Raw genomic sequence first — 5,870 nt, forward strand, 5'->3', positions numbered from 1 at the left:
CATACATACATACATACATACATACATACATACATACATACATACATGAGGGAAATTGCTTCTTTATAAAGCTTTTTCCATTTGTTTGCTTATTTAAACCTCAAAATAGACTATAAATTAGGTATCATAGCCAACATCTATCAATATACAGTGTGTCATTTAAAATAGAGTTAAGTTTGCAAAGCAGCTCTCCACAGTGACATTAACCACACCGTAGCATCATGTCTCTAAGGCTCATCCACGATGTTCAGTTCAGTCATAGTTCATCCAATCTCAGTGCTATGTAAACTGAAGCCAATCATTCATTTGTGTTTTGATGGCTGCTTCCTTATTTGCATTTTTTTCGGTCAGACATGGCACTTGGTGAACTTTTTCGTATGCATCTCCTGGGGGCCATATGCGAAAGTTTTCTGGGGCATATACAATGAGAGCTTCTGGACCTAGCTCACGCTGCGCATCCCACTGCACAGGTCTTGTGTCAACTTTCACAGCACACATGGACCACTGTACTCACATGCTTTACACATTCGAAGCACACAAAAGCAGAAACTTCTACAGAATTTGATGCTAAAACTCTAAACAGACATTACAGAGTATGCTTCTTAAAACATTGTAGATGATTCTGTGCTCTGCGCGAGGCTCAGGCACTCCTGGGAGACAACACTCCACTTGAAAGAGCTGTGTCAAACAGGAAAGTTAGTTCAAACTTGAAAACAGGCAGGGGAACTGTTCATAAACCAATGATGTTCAGTTGTCTATTCAACCTATTTCCATCACTCTGAAGACATCATTGTGTCCATCTGCGTTAAAGTAGGTAACACCCAATTAGATCAACTTCTTTGCTTTTAAGTTTCATAAATAAGGATCATTGACATCATCTTGGATTACACTTATGTTTCTGGAACTCACTGTAAACACACACAGACACAACTTTTCGGTGTTGAGCAACTGATTTTTTTTATTTTCTTCTATGCTTTCAGAATAGAAAAACAGCTTAAAAGACTTGTCTTTAACTTGGGCTTTCTTTTATTAAAGTGTACAGCCTTGGTGCATGCCTAAAGGAGTAATAGCCTGTTCCTAACAAAAGAGGCTAGATTCCACAGTCCGCCTTTCACCCGAGGCATCATTTCCCCAAAGCGCACGGCTAGCTACAATCTCCTGCTGTACCTGTAACAATTTAATTGTATACGTCAGCCTAGTCAAGCATCCTCAGCTCATGACTGGGAGACATGAAATTCATTGTCATTATTGTCCCTGTCATTCTGGATCATTATATCCTGCTGCAGAATTTTCCTCACTTCAGTGCATTTGTACCTCCAGGAGCCAGGGATTATAGCTGAGGTTGGGGTGGGGGCAGGACCGTGAACTACATTTACCTCAGGGGAGCCAGAGATTAAATTGGCTTTGCTCTCTCACCAGCTGAATTCATCTATGTATGCTGTGAGTTTTAGAGTGGAATAAAAATGAATATTCTAGTGAATGATGGTCCTTAATTCCCCTTTTGAAACATGGATGTAACCAACTTTTATTCACACTAGGAAAGCCAATAAAATTTCTTCGGGTTGCTATTTTCATCTGAGCGTAAGGAATACTTACAAGCATTGTTGGGTATAAAGTAACAGACATCTTCTCTGCCTGTGTCTTGACTGGCAGAAAAGAAAAATTTAAAGCTATAATTTTGTTCTCCAATTTCATTTTACAGAGTTTAATGGGGTTATTTAATGGCTGTAAATATTTAATGATTTTTAATTATATCTTTTTTTTTTCTGTGGACAGGATCGGATGCCTGAAGTCCAACTAGAGTGGACCAGGATTCTACTCTGGGAAAAGGAATTTTTATTTTTAAGGCACTATCTTGGGTATAATGGCACATGCATTTAATCTCAGCAGAGGCAGGCAGATCTCTGTATGTTCTAGGCCTCATCTACATCGTAAGACTTGGTCTCAAAACACACACAGAAGGCAGGGTCATATCTAACCCAGGCTGGCCGAGAACTGAGCTAAGTGCGGTCTTGAACTCCTGATCCTGGTGCCTCCACCTCACATGCTCTAGGATCCCCAGGATGTGGCACCACTGTGAGGAACTAGAAAACTGGACTAAAGCTCGTACACAACAAAATAACTTCCTCAGATCCAGGCCATGCCCGGGCAGCAGTCAGATAACCTAGGAGAGTCCCAACCCACCTGAGCAGGGAAGCTTTCTGCACCTTCCTGCTTTCTTGGAGCATGGCTTGGTCATCGCTCTTTCTACCTGGTAACCCCAGTGCAAACAGAGTGGCCAGACCTAACTAGTGAATCTCTAGTTAAGGACTGGGAGATCAAAGGAGACATGAGGTAATGGTTCAGAGAGAAAGCTGGTGGACAAATTACAAGTTTTCAATGGAGAATGTAAGAAATTGTAACTGGAGGGAAAATCAGGCATGCAACTTGGACCCTTTCATTTCATATGGATTTCACTGAGAAATTTGACAATGACTTTGTCTATATTTAAGATGATGGTAGTTATTCCTCCATATTCTCAGTTACCCGTGAAATACCACAGTGGGTTGTACTGATAGTGTACACAAAACCACCCATGAAGTTACATCAGGAAGTATGCAGCATACTGACAAACCAAGATGGGGAGAGGGTGGTGGAAGTAGGGAGAAGATTTCAGGGCCACAGTGAACTACATTGTAAGAACTCTGTTATCTCTGAAAACAAAAACAAACGAAATGCAAGAAAAAATGTATTCTACTACATGTAGGAACTTTTTAAGGAAAGTTTATTTTGCCTTAACCATATAAAGTAGCTATCAGAATTTACTTAGGAATTTAACTATGGCTCTAAGTAATTCAAAATCTTTTGAGCCAGGTATAGTGGTGCACACCTTTGATTCCAGCATTCAGGAGACAGAGGCAGAGGGATCTCTGCGAGATCAAGGCTACATAGTGAATTCCAGACGAGCCAGAGTTGCAGAATGAGACTCTGTCTCAAAATAAAATAAAATAAAGATACAACCTTCTTGATAGCTGTACAATTTATTCTTCTAAATGAACACCTTGTTTATTTAAAACTTAAAGCTCTAGCAGTTCAGTGGTGAAGAGACCTTAAGAGTTGCCTCAACCTCAACTCCTAGACCAAGTTCATGGCAGTTGCTAATTGCTCTGTGCCACTATGTTCCTAAAGTGCCATATTCATACTGGTGATGGCATAACTCTGTGATGTATTACTAATAAGAGTTTGTAGTTAATAAAACCTCTGATCATTCAAAATTTCATTTTATTAACATAACATGACCTTTTCATTAGAATCAAGTCTCTTTATGTAGAAATTACAAAAACTATTTTTCTTTACTTTAAAATAGGTGACTGCATATGACTTTAAGGTTTTTGTTGTTTGTTTGTTTGTTTGTTTGTTTTTTTAAGTTATTTCAAGCCTGAATTCACTTTGAAATGACGTGGGTTGTTTTACAGTCTTGTAATGGTTCTTTTTTTCTTTTCTTTGCATGTGTGTGTGGCATGACATCAGAAACTTCCTAGGTTGCCTTCACCTTATTCGCTTGAGTCAGGAGCTTGCTAAGTTTTTGTTTATTTGTTCTTCTTATTTGGAGTTGGGGGGGGGGAGTGTTAGGCTGGCCAGCCAGGCAAGCCCTAGAAACCGTTTCTGACCAAGCCCACTCCTACCTCCCAGCCCTAGGATTCCAGGGACCCAGGACTACACTTAGCTGTTTCCTTGAATGCTAAAGTTCTCAGGTTCTCTTAGCCAATAAGCTATGTTATAACTCCACATAACTAGTCTCTTACGATTAAGAGATTATTTCATCTCAGTAGTAAAACTTTTGTCTTATAAAGTATACACACAGATTTGACAAGTTTCAAAAAGATTGCTCTCTCTCCAAAATACTCTGAGTCAAAGATCAAGGCTTTCTTTCCTGCTTCTGAGAACATTATTTGCTGCATTTAATTCCTTTGCATTGGTGTTTCTTCCCTCATTTTCATGGGGACACTTAGTCCGCTCATAACACCATACTGGCTAAAACAAGAACTGTCAATATCTGTGAGTGCACTGTGAGAACAAACAACTCTACTCTTTCATATTTTTGTTTTGCCTCACCTTAAATATTACATGTTGAAGCCAAATAGTTTCAAAGTAAAAAAGCAAATATTTTATTTCAAATGGCCAGAGTAATGACTTTTTATTTCTTCAGTTCAAACCTTAATATTGTACTATTTACAAACATCACTTTTAAATTATTTTAAATCGTTTCCAATAATTTTTCCCAACTTCTATTTATGCAGCCTCTAACCAACTATAAAGGTCAGTTTGTCCTGAATTAAAGGAACTTTTCCTCTTAATTCTAGTAGGATAATGTTTCCTCTGCTTTAGAAAACACGGGCTTTCCTTGGATTCTCCACAGTATGAATCTGTAATTCATGCTAATACCAAACTAAGACAGTCATGAGCCCAGACATGACACTAATGTGCATCTATGGGTGATTCCAGCATACACAGCCTAACACAGAAGACTTGGTACATAACTCATGCCGTGCTAGGAACAAAGAATTTGGAAGAATTTGTGTGGAAGGGAAAAGTAAGAGAAGGCCAAGGCCACAAACATTTCCACGTTAGTATAGACAGGGTGCTCTTTGCAGAGTGCCTACTCCCCCTGGACCAGAAACCTCTTTACTGTAATCACCCAATAAACTACAATGGATTAACATTAAGGGTCTGATGCAGAGAAAGCAGATTCACGGGGAAGGTTGTCCTTTAACATAGAGGCTCCTTCAAGGGCACCAAAAAGTAGTTAAGTGTCCCCCCCTGTGGTGTCTCAGACGCTGAAAGGCCCTGCAAACTGTTAATTTTCTAGCTTTTAATGTCCGTCTAAGACCCTTAACATTTTTCTAATATTGTTGCTCCTAGGACATTTTCTTAAGTTTGGTCCATATTGCCCTCTCTGCACACATACATTCTGCATTTATATATAAAAGCCTGTCAGACAGCTGAATGGATTCAGAAAGGTAACACTGGAACAAAGCAAAAGGAAAAAAAAAAAAGAGAGAGAAGAAGAAAAGGAAAGATGGCCTTCAAAGCAGATATCTCACATAAAATAATATGGAATATATTCATCAAATATTCTAAAACAGCACAACGAAAATCTTAGTGCTAAGAATTTATGTGTCTGATTCCAAGTATGAAGACCACATAATGAGAGGAGCCTAATATATCTTTACATCATAAAGTTTCTAAACCTTTTGAACATATACCGTCACCTGTGTCCACCTTGTTTCTTATAAGTGAATATCCCTATGTTGTTTTCTAGTCCAGCACATGCTCTAAAATGACCAGTGAAGATTCACAAATGGTTTTGCTTCTACTGCTTTATTTTGTTGCTGTTTCACTGTGGTCTATCTGGAAATATATTGTTTACTTTCCTCAAACAAAAATGTGCAAGTTATATTGTGTACACCCCCCCACACACACACACAAGCAAATTCACACTGAATACATAACAAATATGCATTAGGTAAAGTCGGTCAGAAAACATCTTCCAGCAAGCAAATAGAGAAGACATGAAACTTTGGTTTACCAGATGCCTTGTTCATCTACCCTCAACACATAAATTATACGCCCAAGAATGATGTGTCCTAAACAAAACAAAAAAGTGTCAACTCAGCCCAAGGGGCATTTTTCCCTAGGCTTATAACCCCTTGAAAATAGAGGTTTCATCTAGAAAAGCTAACAGACCCTCAGCTGCTTGCAACATCATAATATATTCATAAGGCAAGGATGCACTTCTGCCAAACATATAACAAATTGAATGGCGTGGGGTGGGATGAAACTCATAGCCATGAGAAGTGAGCCAAACCAACCATGAGCCACAAGTAGAA

At 38.9% G+C, this 5,870-nt stretch overlaps 1 protein-coding gene across 3 annotated transcripts in view; it reads right to left on the reverse strand.

Moving 5' to 3' along the window:
• Gpd2 (glycerol-3-phosphate dehydrogenase 2) overlaps nucleotides 1-5,870 on the reverse strand; it is a 145,559-nt gene that overhangs the window by 69,905 nt on the left and 69,784 nt on the right. The window lies entirely within an intron of this gene.

This window comes from Psammomys obesus, unplaced genomic scaffold (assembly GCF_907164565.1).
Source record: "Psammomys obesus unplaced genomic scaffold, mPsaObe1.curated_primary_1811, whole genome shotgun sequence".
Taxonomy (NCBI): domain Eukaryota; kingdom Metazoa; phylum Chordata; class Mammalia; order Rodentia; family Muridae; genus Psammomys; species Psammomys obesus.